The 16,021-nt window shown below is 47.5% G+C and overlaps 1 long non-coding RNA gene across 2 annotated transcripts in view; it reads right to left on the bottom strand.

The window, feature by feature from the left end:
- The window catches only part of LOC118554793 (uncharacterized), a 61,507-nt gene extending 45,982 nt beyond the window's left edge, over window positions 1-15,525 (bottom strand). Inside the window, exons 1-6 of one of the 2 annotated variants that reach the window (XR_004926652.2) lie at window positions 15,201-15,525; window positions 13,387-13,880; window positions 8,196-11,819; window positions 4,677-4,710; window positions 4,334-4,413; window positions 934-1,311 (exon numbers count right to left, since the gene is read on the bottom strand). This is a non-coding gene — a long non-coding RNA (uncharacterized LOC118554793). Of the gene's footprint in view, window positions 1-933; window positions 1,312-4,333; window positions 4,414-4,676; window positions 4,711-8,195; window positions 11,820-13,386; window positions 13,881-15,200 lie in introns of those variants that run through there. The other variant, XR_004926651.2, reaches the window with a different exon arrangement.
- Between the last annotated feature and the right edge of the window lie 496 nt (window positions 15,526-16,021).

Below are 16,021 nucleotides of genomic sequence, written 5' to 3'. Positions count from 1 at the left end.
ACAGAACGTACAGTATGCTCTACTTTTGTATGCCTGTCCGGAAGGCTACGTGTATACCAAAATGCTCACCGAGGTTCTCTCTGGCTGTAGGAATGGGGGCGATTTTTATTTTGCTCTTTTTGCTTCTTAGATCATAGAATTTTTCTACAGCTATCATATGTATTCTTTGTGGGCTTGGAGTATGGGGTTTGGTGGTGGTGGGCTTTTCAGGGAGGGGGGAGGTTAGCTTTGCTTTTTAAGATTTAAGAGTTTGTGGGTGCCTGAATCTTTCAAACACTTGCTCCAGCAGCCTGTGCCTTTCAGCCCCTGAGGTCTTTGCCCTCTGAAGCAGGGGGCCAAGCTGCAAAAACACCATGAACATGAATTTACCCAGGCATCCTCCCTGGCGCCCCATCCTGTCGCCCTGTTGACTCTACCAGCTGTGACCTCAAATATCTGGGATGCTCCCATAAACCCCTGTCACCTTTGAGGTTTGCTGTGGGGCAATCCCCAACTCTGCTCAATCATTCAGGGAAAGGTTTCTGCACCCCACCTGCATCCTCCCAACAACCAGCTCCGGGTGGCACCAAGGTCTTGCCTCTCACCTCTGGTCTTAATGCTGCTATTTCACACGCACCGTGCACCCCCGGGAGGAAAGCCTCCCACATTGGACTGGTCTCCTTCACCCTGCACGCTGCCTGTATCTTGTCACAACTCACTGCTCACTTGGAACCTATGGTTGACTCCCTTCTTCGCTGGAGGTTGCCCCACTGCAAGCTCAATTTCCCAATCTTCTCTCTCGACCTGGATCTAAGGTCTCAGTCAGGTCCCCTTCCTACGTCACTCACGACGTCATTAACCATAAATCATTATTTGTTGCACAATTATTACGCAGCAAGCACGTGCTAAATATTTTATATCCATTGTCTTTCAATTCTCATAATAATCCTCTAAGGTAGATTTCATAGTCCCCATCTCACAGATAAAGAAACTAAGGCTGACTGAGTGAAGCTTAAGATCACAGTTCTGCTTATTGCTACATGATGAGTCACCCCTAAACTTAGTGTCTTCAAACAGTAATTTTATTCTGGGGGTTGACTGGGCTCAGTTGGGTGATGCTTGCTTGAGGTCACTCATGAGGCTGCGGTCAGATGGTGGCTAGGGATAGAGTCCTCTCAAAGACTCTTCCCGACATGTACATGTCCAGTGGTCAATGTTGGCTATGGTCTTGGACTTCAACTGGGCTAGCAGCCAAAACACCTGCAAGTGGCCTCTCCACACAGTCTCTCCACTTGGGTCAGTTGGAGCTTCTTCAGAGAAGGACCCTGAATTCTAAAGAGAACAAGATGAAAGCACATGGCATTTTTATGACCTAGCCTTCGAAGCCACACAGTACCACATCTGCCATCTTGTAGTGGTCCCAAAGTTCTGCCCAGTTTCACGGGGAAGGAACATAGACCCCACCACTCAATGGGAAGAGTGTCGTTGTACTGCAAGGAGAAGATGTGGATGGCACAACACCTATGGAAACTGTAATCTGCCCCAATGACAAAGCTAGGAAAATGGGGCAGAGCCAGTATTCGAACCTAGGGCAGCCTCACTGTTAAGCCCATGCTCTCAAACCATAGCAGTACACTGCCAAGAGAGATTCCTCCTACCTCAAGCTCTGGGTCTGGGACACAGAATACAACACATCATGAAGACATTAACCAACAAGCATATCCAGAAGAGGGAGGCCAAGATGTTGAGATGCCCAGAAACAATTTCATATAATTTAACAAATAGTCGAGTCTATTTAGCCTGAAGAGGACAAAACTTAAAAGTGAAATGACAGCTCTCTCAACTATATTAAAGGCAAACATGGGCGAGAGGGAAGACAGATTGTGTGTTGCCTCCCCCAGTGATGGAAGAGACAGACAGGCGGATCCAGCCCATGAGAGCAGTTGGGTGCAGGCGACACAGCACTGACTTTGAATGTGAGCAAACCAGGTTTCCCTCCCAGCTACACCTCTAAGCAAATCACTTCTCCACTCTAGGCCTCATTTTCCACATCTGTAAAATGGAGATAATAAAGCCTATACTTCGGGTTTCTATAAAAATTAGAGATGATGTATGTCTAGCAACCTGACATATAGTAAGCACTCAATAAATGATAGCTGCCATGATTATTATTATTACTATGTGCTTTGCTGTTGTTCAGTAGAGCTAGTCAGCAATGAGGTGGGCTGCCTTACAAAAACATGAGGTCCCCAAAAAGGATTCCTATACTTAGCATGGAGAAGTATCTAGAGGAAATGACAGACTGAAAACCAGGAAGCTCTTGGCCCTTGCCCACCCCTTGCCCACCTGGGCCACGAAAGATGAAAGCCAACCTAGAGAGACCCCACTGTGCCTTGGATGGACTTAGCCTTGGGGCCTGCTGGAAGCCTGGCAGCTCTGGCTAGGAAAGAAAGAAAGGAAACCAGGAACGCATGGGGCAGAGGTCAGCACTGGATCTCTGAGGGAGGCGTGGGTAGGCGGCAAAGGTCTTTGAGCAAAGACAGTGATTAGAATCATAAAGATGTCAGTGGGGTTCTGGAAGCATCCATCTAGGCAGGGCCCTTGGTGGCAGCCTCCAATCCTGAGTAGAAGGACATGGTGAGACTGAGTTAGGAGCTGGGGCCCCAGACAAGGAGGGTAACTCCAAGAAGCACCGATTACAAATCAGGAAATCAATACCCAAATCACATCTTATAGCCCAGCAAACAACATAGGGGCAGGAGGGATGAGAGGCAGGGGGAGAGGGGGCAGAGGGGGAGAGGGGGACTTGATCAAAATAAACAATTTGATAGTACTACGTGCCGGGGTGACTTAACATTTTATGACTGTTAGCTCATTTCCTTATCACAATGATCCTCTAAAGCGTGTGTTGTTATCATCCCCCTCTTACAGGGGAAGGAACCGGGGTACAGAGAGCCTAAGGTACTTGTTCAAGGCTCTCAACAGGAGCTCCTATTCTCAGAGGGGGACCAGGGAGGCTCGTGGGAAGAGACGCTTCCCCAGTATCAAACAGCTCGTACAGAAGAGCTGAGACATTGACACAGGTCTGTCAGCTCTTGCAATCACACCAAGTCCTCTGTATTTTTTTTTTAAGATTTTATTTATTTTTTTTAAGATTTTATTTATTTATTTGTCAGAGAGAGAGCACACACAAGCAGGGAGAGTGGAAGGCAGAGGGAGAAGCAGACTCCCTGCCGAGCAGGGAGCCCGATGTGGGGCTCAATCCCAGGACCCCAGGATCATGACCTGAGCTGAAGGCAGACGCTTAACCGACTGAGCCACCCAGGCGTCCCACACCAAGTCCTCTTTAATGAGCACAAGGACTTAGGACCCACCAGAGGATGTTAGCTACCAGCTTAGAGCCAACTTAGACCAAGGGATTCCATTTGCTACAGCCAGAGGCCACGAGCCTAAGGTATCCTGGCCTGCCTTGGGCTGATGCGCCCCCGGGGATGGACACTTGGTCAAATCTCAGGGTCATGGCAGGGTCTTGGTGCAGGACAGAGTTCCTTCTCCCCAGCCTGCCACTTCTCCCCGCCAGATGCAGCCTGGCCTGGGCTTAGTGTCACAGTGATAAATTCCAGTCTCCGATGGCAAAACTCCTGGGCCTCATCCCTGTCTGCCTGTTAAGCTGCAAGACCTTTCCCTGTCTCACCAGGGAAAACCACCGAGAAAAGGAAAAAGACGGGGTTTCCAGAACATTAAACTCCCATTGCCACTACGCCTGCCAATCTCCCCGCTAATCACTTGGAGCCAATGCACCTTGGAGGGAGCTACGGGTGGGGGCTGCTCACTGCAGCACGGCCTGCCGACAGTCCTCGTCTTGCCAGCAGGAAGGAACCTTGCAAGGTCAACTTGTCCCTTCTCCTGCCCTGGTTCAGACTCACTTCATGCAGAGAAAGAAAGCTGGCTGAGCCAAAGGGACGGGTCTCCCTCCCACATTTTGTGACAAAAATATCAACCAGCGTTTGTTCAAGAGCCAGCAAATATTTAGTGAACATTTTCCATGTGCCAGACACGGAGCTGATTAAATAGGCCTCCAGCCCTGTCTCCAAAGTTTATAATCCGGGGCTTAAAGAAGAAGGACCAAGGAAGGCAGTGTGTCTCAGATTTGAGGATAGAAATGCTGGCAATTTCTCTCGCCCAGCCCTACTCCCCTGTCTCCACGAGCACCCCACAAAGCACACGTTCTTCCTGCCTTCTTTTCTGGCTTGACTGGACTAGGAACTCCTTTCATGGGAAGCACCAGACTGCTCCAACACGAAGGTTCCATAGAGTTTGGACACCAGTGGGATATAGTAAAAAGACCACTGACCTGAGCATGCAGTTAGGAGCCTGGGTCACAGGATGAGCCTGGACCAGTCACGCAACGTCAGAGATTCTCAGTTGCATTATCTGTAAAATGGGGTTAAGGTTACCACCAACTTCATAAACTGTTCATCCCATTCCCATCTCGTCAAATACACCCAGCTCACCATGCTGGCATAGATGATAACAGCACATTTTAGAAAAAGTACACAGAAAGCAGTGACCCTAGGGTGTGGAGAAATGGGCCCTTTTATGCACTGCTGGTAGGAGTAGAGGTGGGCGCACCCTTTTGCAGGGGGGACAGGAGGAGAAATTGGCGATAAGTCTCAAAGAAAACTTGCTGTCCTCACCTTTTTCCTCAAAACCTTCTTTCCAGGAATTTACCTGAACGTGTATGAAAAGAGACATGTTAGAACAACGGTCATCACAACATCACTTACAATTATTCCAAAAACTATGTATAATAGATATTTACATTTTAAAGAATTGTGATAGGGGTGCCTGGGTGGCTCAGTTGGTTGGGCGACTGCCTTCGGCTCGGGTCATGATCCTGGAGTCCCGGGATCGAGTCCCGCATCGGGCTCCCTGCTCGGCAGGGAGTCTGCTTCTCCCTCGGACCCTCCCCCCTCTCATGTGCTCTCTTTCTCATTCTCTCTCTCTCAAATAAATAAATAAAATCTTAAAAAAAAAAAAGAATTGTGATAATAAAAAATACACAACCAAATATCCAACACCTATCTTAAGAAATAGGATATTCGTGCTATATGCCTGAAACTACTATAACACTGTGTCAACAATACTCAAAAAAAAAGTTTGTTGAAATAAGTATAAGTAGTATTCTTTTTTTTTTAAGATTTTATTTATCTATTTGAGAGACAGAGAATGAGAGATAGAGAGCACGAGAGGGAAGAGGGTCAGAGGGAGAAGCAGACTCCCTGCCGAGCAGGGAGCCTGATGTGGGACTCGATCCCGGGACTCCAGGATCATGACCTGAGCCGAAGGCAGTTGCTTAACCAACTGAGCCACCCAGGCGCCCAGTATATGTAGTATTCTTAACTGCTCCCCAAAAAAGACAAAAAAAAGAAATAGAATATTCACAACATCTTTGGAGCCTCCTACATGCCTTATCCAATCCCACTCCAGTAACCCACAACCCCACATTTTGGGCTAATTGTTCCTTTCCTTTCCTTCATCATTTTATCACACATCTATGTATCTCTTAACAAAGGGAAAGGCGCCTGGGTGGCTCAGGTAGTTAAGTGTCTGCCTTCCGCTCAGGTCCCGGGGTCCTGGGATTGAGCCCCATGTAGGGCTCCCTGCTCAGCCAGGAGCCTGCTTCTCCCTCTGCCCCTCCCCCCACTCATGCTCTCTGTCTCGCTCTCTCTGTCAGATAAATAAATAAAATCTTTTTTTAAAAAAAAGGAAAGTTTCATTTTTCCTATTTTCAATCTCTATCCACATATGGTCAATTTGTGTTCTTCTGTCCATGATTTTAGTTCTAACTTGATTTTTCACCCCACAAGTTAGATTACTATTATTATTACATATAATCAATATTTATTTATGCATTTACCGTTTTCTGTTTCCACCTTTCCTTCTTGTACTGCAAACCTACAACAATCAGTTTTCTTCTTCCTGGCATATATCTGTATAAGTTCCTTCAATAAGTGTGTCTTAAGAGTCAATTGTACCACTTTTGTTCTTAAAACATCTTTAAATTGTCTTTATTTTGCCTTCATGTTTAAGAGATCATCTTAGCGGTGGTAGAATTCTAGCATATTTCCACTTAGCACTTCCAATTTATCATTTCATAGTCTTCTGGCTTCTGTAGATACTGTTGAAAAATAAGCCATGGGTCAAATGCTCATTACTTTGTAGGTAATCTGTCTTTTCTATTTTTAGGATCCTCTTTGTGTCTTCAGTGTTCTGTTTTTCTACAAAACATGGGCTTCTTTTCCTTTATCCTGTTTTGGATTCACTGGGCTTGTTGAAACTGAGGACCGGTGTCTCTCATTAGGACTGGAAATTTGTCAGTCATTATCTTTTTTAATGTTTCCATTCTCTCTGTCATCCTTTGGGAGTTCAATTATATGTATGTTGTATTTCCTCACTCTGCCCTTTATATCTTTTATCTCTTTCATCTCTTTGTCTATTGTCATTCTTCAGAGAAACTTCCAGATCACTAGTTCTTTCTTCAGCTGTGTCTAATTTATTATCACATCCATTGAGTTGTTCATTTTAATGATTATATATTTTTCTTTTCTAAAAGTTATATTTGGTTCTCTTTCACATCTGATTAGGTTATTCTGATAGCCTTTTGTTGCCTCATTATACTTTCAATACTCTTTTATTTCAGAAAGAAATTAAATATATGTATTTCATATTCTATATTGAATAAGTGCAGATCATTATAGTCTTTGAGGAATTTGTGATTTATACTGAGTCTCATTCAGGCTACTTTACTTCCTCATGTGTCTGCTGAATGTTGATTGTGAAGTCCATGTCCCTTGGAACTTTTTCTGTGGAATTCTCTGAGGCCAAGTTTTAAAATATGTTCTTTACAAGCCCTGGGTATCTCACCAATCCAGGACACCAAATTTTCAGCATGGGTTTTTGGATGAATTCATGTTTCTCCAAGAAAACACTTATCTTCATATTTTTTCTTCCTTTCCGTTAGAGTCAAGGATGACAAGCAAGTTTCTTCACCAACTTTCTTTTTCTGTAGAGTGTTTTCTCTAGTTCACCTACTGGGAGTTTCACCCATCTGGGATCCCAGCTTTGTGTAAGAATCCAGCCTGCTTGGGCTCTGGGATCTAACTCCCATCTGTCATGTAGATGGCCCACATTACCTATTAAACCCCAAATAAGCTCCAAGACAAAGACTAGTTCTATACATTACTCTTTTAGATTCACAGATTCATTTTGGGGTTTGGGGTTTTTTGTGGGTTTGGTTTTTTGGTTTTTTGTTTTTTGTGGGGTTTTTTTTTGGTTTTTTGGTTTTTATCTCTAAGAAATTCCCTTTATTTTGTGCCAACTCAGCCATGCCTTCACGCATTTTTAAAGGGGGAGGAAATATATATATATATATTCCATCACTTGGGGCATACTGTCCCTGGAGGAGTTTCATGGAACATCTAGTCCGTTATATTTGATGAAAAGATAAGTATAATTATATTTATTGGCAAGGGAAAATGTCAACATAAGGAGTGAGTGTGAAAAATTAAGTTATATAACAGTGTTCTCTCTGGATCATGGGTTGTTGGGTGATGCTTGCTTTGTCTTTTGTGCGTTTCCCACACTGTTTTAATATTTTTGCAATGGGAATTTATTATTTTAACAAAAACAATCGTCTCTATTCCACTCACACAATCATGCAGCTATGCAAAACATTTGTGGTTTCTTTATTTCTCTGAAACATGCTTAATTGTGCTTCAGGAGACTCTGTCGGAGTGGGAAGTGTAGAACTAAGGAACAGGAACCCAGTGCATCAGACCCAGTATATGGGTCTCCCCAGATCTGCTTGACCCTACTTCCTCTCCCACCCAGCCACATGCTCAATGGATCGTCCCAGCCACTGCTCCCACTACCTCATCTCCTAACACTGCTATCTATCTCAGCTTTCCCCAAAGTGAGGACTTCAGCAGATGCTCCAGTTGCCTGCCATGGGAGGAGTTACAGCAGCTCTGGTGCCCAGATCTGATTCAATAAGAGCTATGAAGATTCTTGTTCCTCTTACCACTTCTAGACTCAGATAAAGAGTATATTTTTACTTATTGCTTTGTAACAAATTACTTCAAAACCAGGGGCCCAAAGTAACAAATAGTTATTATCTCACAGTTTCTGTGGGTCAAGAATCTGAAGTGGCTTACCTGGTGTGGGGGAGGGGGGCGGTTGGTCTGGCCAGTTGTCTCTCTTGAAATGGCAGTCAAGATGTTGACAGGAATTGCAGTCACTGAAGGCTTGACTGCACTTCAGTTTCAGGTTGTAAACTGGAGATCCACTTCCAAGATGGCTCACTGTCATGACTATTGGCAGGAAAGGCTTTGGATCCTCACCATGTAGGCCTCTCCATAGGCTACTTGAGTAGCCTCACAACATGGAAGCTGACTTCTCTCAGAGCAAGTAATTTAAGAGCAAGGAGGAAGACACAATGTCTTTTATGGCCTACTCTCTGAAAAATCACACATTGTTATTCTTACTTTATTTTGTTTGTTAGAAATAAGTCACCAAGACCAGCCCTCACTCACATGGAGAGGAATTGGGCTCTTCTTCCTGAGGAGAGTATGAAAGCATCTGTGGACATATTTTTAAACTACCACAAAGGGCCACATCATAGACATGGGATCTCCTCCTTCTTCAGAATCTCCTCAGAAAGACCAGAGGGCTCAACCTCATAGTGCACTAGAGGCAAATGCTGACCATTAAAAGATAGGAAAGAGTTAAAAACAGTAAATCAGTTCAAACCATCCACTGACTACTTTGAGGTGTGGTGGTTTCTCATGGCCCATCTGGAAGAAGGCCCTTTTGCCTGAACAGTCAAAGGGGTTTTCTTGAGAAGCCATGGCTAGCTCAATGTCTTCTCTCCTTCCCCACCTCACTTTCTTTTTTCCCTTTATTCTTGCTACAGTAGGGCTGCACTATTCAGTAAAGCTTTAGCATATAAGCTTTGCTCAAGTTCTGTATTCTAGAAACTTAGGTTAAAATAAGGAGCTAATCTTGGAAATTATTGGTACTGACAGAAACATCTGTTTGGATGGTTCAGTCTCTTCAGAGCATATGGTTCAGGCTTCCAGATTTTCTCCTCCAACACTCCACCACCACCCTGACTCTTCCTTAATGGTAGCTAGGTAGATGGTGTAGTTGACTTGATCTTGTAGAGAGAGAGGAGAAATAACCTCTGGTCAAAGCTGACCTCTGCCCTGGATTGGTCATCTGGTCTGGTTCCTACATATGCCCACAACTAATCCTGACTGACTTGTTATCCAGGATAACACACTAACAACCACAACTAAAGACCATAGTTCTGGTCCTTTTCCTCCAGTTGCACAGTCCCTTGCTCTGTCAAGTGTTTGTGCCAACCCCTGCTCAACTACAAATCCTCTCAGCACCTCAACCAGGGCAAATAAAAACTTCTAAGTTCTGCTGCACAACAGCCCAGGCCTTGAAGAACAGAAGATCTGCCTCCGTCTCATCTAACACCCACCTCCCTTCACTTTAACTCCTTTGCCATGTTGAGGGGAATATAAGGCTGGAGACATTAAATCCCATGTTCTTGAGTTCATTCATACCACTGGAATGTTTCAACAGTGTCCAATATTCTGGCCCATGGGAGTAGAAAATGAGGACACTGGATTCTGACTCTACTGTCCTTCCTCCGTCTTTCCCTTCTTCCTCCACATCCCCTCAGCTTCCCAAAAGACTTCCTCACACCGTAGTCTGAATTACCTCTACCCTAATGAATTTAAAAATTTATTTTCCTTGTATATGAAACCTTACTTTCAAGACTGTTGGGTCCTGGGCGCCTGGGTAGCTCAGTCAGTTAAACATCTGCCTTCAGCTCAGGTCATGATCCCAGGGTCCTGGGATCGAGCCCCACATCAGGCTCCTTGCTCTGCAGGGAGCGCACTTCTCCCTCTCCTCCCCGCTCGTACTCTCTCACTGTCTCTCCTTCTCTCTCTCTCAAATAAATAAATTAAATCTTTAAAAAAATAAAAAAGACTTCTGGGTCCTAATGGACTCAAAGACAGGAAGTTGTCTCTGAGATTTAAAGCTAAACAATGACCTCTTTGTTCTAGGTGGTTCCTGCCCTTCCTGGAGCACTAAAACTCGTCGCTTTCATGGGTGGAGAACCTCAAGAAAAGAAAACTTCCGGGATATGGATATACATTCGAAATGTATTGTAAACATGTTATCTATCCCCTTGAGGCAATTATTTCCTCAAAAAGTACCATCACCGTCCTTGACTCATTATTGAGCCCCCCTCCCAGCTTGCCTATTCAGGATCCTCCTCTTTCTTCCTCCAGATCCCAGTCCCCAATACTCAATCTTTCCTTTGTATAGACAGCTCAGTTTGGACCCATTTTCCTGGTTTTTAACTTAAGCAGTCCTTCCAGGATGGGAGCTCCTCTACTTACCCTCTTGACCCGAAGTAAGAAAGAGCTCTCTCCGACCCCATTCCCTCACCTCCCAGTTAGGAAAGAGAGGTAAAAACACAGGGAGGTGTTAACACATGAAAAGAAAAGGTGCACATGAGGTCACTTTGCAAACTGTAAAGCACTGTCCAATTATCAAGTATTATCTCATGAAAGAAGCCTTCCCAAACAGCTGAGAAAGGTACATCTCCTACTGTTGCCTTTCTAGATGGCTGTCTTCTGAACGATAACCCTTGTCCCCAGGGGCCAGGAAGGAGAAAGTCAGTATCAGGAGGGAGGCTTCCTTAAGTCCCTGAATCAAAAAGGATGGAAAAAGAGGAGGCGCCCGTGGAAAGCCATGCAGATCCATCTTGTCTGCTTGGACAGTCACTGGCTTCAGGCATCTGCTGGTGGGGTGGTATAGAGAACCCAGCTCTGGGAAGGCAACCAGGGACATCGAATCATGATATCGAGATGGTGGCAAGCCAGAACCCCAAACTTTCAGGCAAGCCACTTCTGTGGCCATGGCCAGAGAGCCACCCAGACCACTATCCAAATTCACTCTGCTGGGTAAAAGGAGCTGATTTATGTCTCCAGCAGGTATGCCAGAGAAAATTCAAATTGATCAAAAATTAAATATTCATAGGACATTATTCATTAAGATTCATCTCACTGAGTGGATGAAATGAGGCAAGGGAAGAAATTAGCTTGCTTGAGAGTGTCAAAGTGATTATGTGATTAAATTGCAATTTATAATTTCTCCTTCAAAAAAAGCATTACTTCTTGATTTGTGTTTTCTCCTCCTTACCGTGCCCCCTTGTTGTCTCGGCCTGAGCCAAGGGCATTCAGGGTTATGATGGGAAAGCTCCAAACACAGTGCCTGATCTCTCTGTCTCCAATCCTTCTCCCTCACCCACCACTGACTTCAAGAGAGGCCCTTCCACCTGGCCTTGGGGGTTTTCCCCTCTTAATGCTGAGAACAGGGCCTCCAGAAACACCCCCCCCCCTCCAGAGACACACAAATGGATGATTTCCAGCCTCAGGCCACTGCCTCACCTTCCTTGATGAGGAAAAAAACACACATAGGAAGTACAATTTCCCTGTAGATAACAAGTCATCCCTACAGGGCATACCTGGATGGTCTCTTGGGAAGTCCCCTCCTGGCCGCCGCCCATATTCTTTCAGAGAAAGGAGGTATCCTTCTCATACTCTTGGTTCCCCCTCCTGAACTTGATGTGGAGCTATACAGAGCCTCCCTGAGGCCAAGTCAGGGTCAGGTAATGACTCATGAAGTTCACCCACTGAGACTCCATCACTGAAGTTCAACAAGCCAGTTCCCCATCTCCTGCCAACAAAGGTCCCCTGGGAAAGAAAACATCAGAGTTCCAGAACCCGACAGGTTCAAGAGCGAGAGAGTAGAGGTCCCCTTGGGTAGCCCACCTCCTGCAGCAGGTGGCTCCTCCCTACCCCACTGTCCCTTCTGGTGACCTCCCAAATTAGGCTCAGCCTGAACCCAGTGAAGAACCAGGGACATTCCAGAGCCCAGCCACACAGAGGCCGATGCAGGTTTAGTTTCCCAGCGGCGCTCTCCAGAGCCCCGAGCGTCCCGAGGATGCTGCCTGCCCTCTGGGGGCGTGGGGGGGGGAGGGAAGCTAGAAGCCACAGGCTCCCATGGCATGCTCTGCTTGGAGCCACTTTACAGGTGGCACTTCTGCAGGTGATTTCATTCCAAAAAAAAAAAACGGTTTTGCTGCTAAAAATAACTTTAAAACCACTGAATGGGATGACCTCTCATCGGCCCCTTCCAGCCCAGAAGCTTCTGATTTCTGACTTCGGTGGTCTAGAAACAAGATGTGCTCTGAGCTAGATAAAGGCTCTGTTTTCTCCCCTTACCTCTCGCTTTAAGAAGAAACGCAGTCTGTCTGTCTGTCTGTCTTCCTAGCATCCCAAGTCTAGCGAAGATGATCTATCCGGGTACAGAGGCGGAGGGATAACTATATTTACCTTGCTCCCTTTCTCTGTCTACACTTCCATCTTGGCCTCTCGCTGTCTCCACAACTCCGTGTGTCTCTCTCTTGCTGCTGCCCAATAAAGATTTAGAGGCTGGCTCCAGCAGCTGAGAAGGGCAATATTAATTCCAAGCTTGTTTCCAAACACCACGGAGGCCTGCCAGGGGTTAATTAGTTATGCAGGCTTTTCTTCAAGTGAGCAAGCCGGCAGGGTTTTTTACAGCCCTGTCACTGCGCTTAGTTGTTCGTTTTCTGTTTTATTTGGAAATACATTTATCCCACAATAAATAACACCCACTGTGACGAGGGCCAATAAAGACAGTGAGCAGCCCCTCTAGGGGTGTGGGGGTCTCAGTCAGAAGGCTTCAAGACCCCGTCCCCCTACCCCGAGAGGCACTTCCAGGCCCTGGGAGAGGCAGGGAGGTTTTGGGTGAGGCCAACGAGAGGAGGCTAGAAGAGACAGGAGCAAGGGGCGTGGACATGGTTAACGGGGAGGGAAAGCAATACCCGTGGCGAGCAGAGCCCACAGCAGGGGGGGCAGGAGCTTGAGGGTCTCGGGTGAAGGGCACTGAGGATCTACCTGCAGCAGGACAGAATGGACATAGGAGATTTGGGTCCAGGTCCCAGTTCCAGCGCATATAAGCCACAAAACCTCAGGCAAGCCTCTCACCTCTGTGCCTCAGTTTCCTCACCCATAAAATGAGAATGACGATAATACCTTTCTACTCAGAGTGGTTACAAGCCTCTAGGAGACAAGGGAAGTAAATGCACTACACAGATTCATTAAGATTCATCTCACTGTCCAGACAGAAAGAAGCGCTCAGGTGGACTATCCTGGATATGTGGCCAAGACCCCAGGCCTCACCAGGGAAGAAATTAATCTAAAAGTGTTAGAGGAGGGCTTTGATGAAGAGCTTCACCTTCTGACCAAAGGCTCCCTGCTGATGCCTTCCACAGGACCGCAGAGCTCGGCCTGCTTACAAGTCAGTCACAACCTCACCATGGCTCGTTCAGCTCTTGCACCGGCCCCAGCTGGGCGGATGTTGATAGTCCAAACAAACTTATTCTGGGAAGTACTTCACACTGATCTGCAAGTACTCACTTAGGGCTTTGGGGGTGAGGAAGGCGGAGGGGGCAGCGGGACCATGGTATCAAACCAAGTGGGCAGAACGGAATATCGGTAGACAGTGGAGCTTGGGATTTAGATTGCTTGTTGACATCACTTTCTGGCTATAAATCTTAGAGAAGCTATTGAACATGTTTCTCTCTGTTGAGTTTTCTCATCTGTAAAGTGGGCATAATAATAGCACCGGGCTCCTTGGATCGGGGCGTGAGGACTGAATGAGATGAAGTCCGTGACGTGCCTGGGGCAGGAGATGGCACGTGGCAAGAGTCCGATGAGTACCAGCTACCCCTGGAACACACAAAAACCGGGCAAGACATGAATTAAACCCCACTCGCTCACATGCATGTGAACCAGCTACCCACCGAGAGCCTGAGAGCTGAGGGAGGACACGGGAAAGGAGAATTTCAGTCTGACGGGATTTAACCAAGGAATCCTTCCCGGAGGAAGAACAACTTCAACACAGTTTAGAGGAGAAGAGACAAGGTATTCTGGTATACTGCTGGGCAAATCCTCGCGTGTTTTCCCGTCATCATCGACTTGAAGCCAAGGCCTGAAGATGGGGCACCCCCGGAGTGCTAGCAGCCAGCCACCAGCAGATGGAGCCAGCCACCTCCACACAGGGTTGATGGAGGCACAAATCCCTCACATCAACCCGAGGCTAAGCCTTCCTCCCCTTGGGGAGAAGAGATGGGGTGCCTTCCTGCCCTGATGCGAAGGGAAAGAGGATGCACAAACCCCCGCCAATGCCTCCCAGGCACAGAGCACCGTCAAAGATCCCGGAAGCCTAGGGCTGCCGCTGAATGCCTTTTTTGTCCCACACTCCCACGGTGGGAAAGAAAAGCCGAGCCTTTGACATTTGTACCTGAGGTCTAGGATCGTACTTGAATGTAAAGACTAGGACCCTCTGCAGGCCTGGAGATCCCGAAAGCAGGAGGCCCAGGGCACTAGCCCACCCAGCAGGGCTTGAGGGGACTTGGTACAGTACAACCAGGATGATGGATGGGGGCAGCTCTCCTGTCCCAGGTCTGTGTGACCCTTGAAGGCCACGGTTACTCCAGCAGGCCTGTGGCTCCACGCGGAGATGCACAGAAGTCAGCTCAAGGGCAGGAGCCAGAGCTTTGCCCAGGTTACTGCTGAATTCAGAGTCGGATGCCTAAGCCAGAGAATGGAGTCATTGGAAGCCTGTGCCAGTGGTGAGGCCAAAGGGAGGTATAGCTGGGGGATGGCAGGGTCGGAGGGCGGGGGGGGGGGGGGAGGATGGTCCTCAGTGATGGAGGGGGCTAGATGAACCCTCCAGCATCTAACAGAACCAGAAAGAACCAGGAAGAGGTAAAGGACACGAGACACGTCCCCTGCCCCCATAAGTCATACAAAGAGGCCTCTTACTCCCCGTCCCTCCTCTCAGCCTCCAACTGAGATGCTAAGGCCTCCAAGAGGAGGTGGATGAGATGCCTTCAAGCCAGCCCCCCCCCCCCCCGCCCCGGTCCCCCGCACTGCCCCACACACCGGCCTGGCCCTAGCTATTGCCGGAGGGGAGGGAGGAAGAAGATCTCTGAAGCAAGTTTGCAGTGGAAGCTTTAAAAATGTAAAAGCTTGAGTCTTAATTACCGGAATGAGACTGTTGTAGTAACGGAAAGTGGCTGGAAAGTTGTGGAAGCAGACCAAGATGTCCTTAAGGGAGCTGCTCCCCAGCAGGAAAGAGCGATCTGGCAAAAAGCAGCCGGGGGCAGTTACTGGAAGAAATAAAACTGCTGTGTGTTTATGCTCCAAAGAGTGGAGACTCCCCAGTAAACTGGGCCAGGTTACAGGCACACAGAAAGTGACCGGACCGTGGAGACCTGCGCCCCTCTAGTTAGAGCACCCCGATGAAAGATAGTGCGCCGCCCAGAGCAAGTCTTCCTCTTTCCCGTGCAGGCGTGGCCTCACCCCCCAGGTAGAGGCCTTAAGGGAAGGGCGGGGGAGTCTGTCCTCGGGCTTTTAATGAGGCACTTAGAAAGAGGAACAAGACGGTTTCCTCTTACAGGAATCCTCAGTGAAACGCACTCACAGGCGGCTGGGAGAGATGGTGCAATGCGCTTACTTCTGGTGCATTCCAGGAAGCATTACCCCACCTCATGCTAACATCATCCAGTGGTCCCCACAGCCACGGAGGTCTTTGAGTTTCCAGGCTGAAAAGGGCAGGAGAGGAACGAGTCAGGCCCTGGACACGGAGGCAAATCCAGAGTCTGGAAACTGCCTTAGAGGCTTGATCCCCTAGCGGAAAGTGAGAAAAAACTAAGTTTATAAAGGGGGGGGGGCAGGCTGCGTGGCTCAGTAGGTTAAGCATCTGCCTTTGGCTCAGGTCATGATCCCAGGGTCCTGTGATCGAGCCCCACATCAGGCTCCCCGCTCGGGGAGCTTGCCTCTCCCCTGCCTGCTGCTCCCCCTGC

This window comes from Halichoerus grypus, chromosome 5 (assembly GCF_964656455.1).
Source record: "Halichoerus grypus chromosome 5, mHalGry1.hap1.1, whole genome shotgun sequence".
Lineage (NCBI taxonomy): Eukaryota > Metazoa > Chordata > Mammalia > Carnivora > Phocidae > Halichoerus > Halichoerus grypus.
This window is presented reverse-complemented; position numbering and strand designations above follow the sequence as displayed.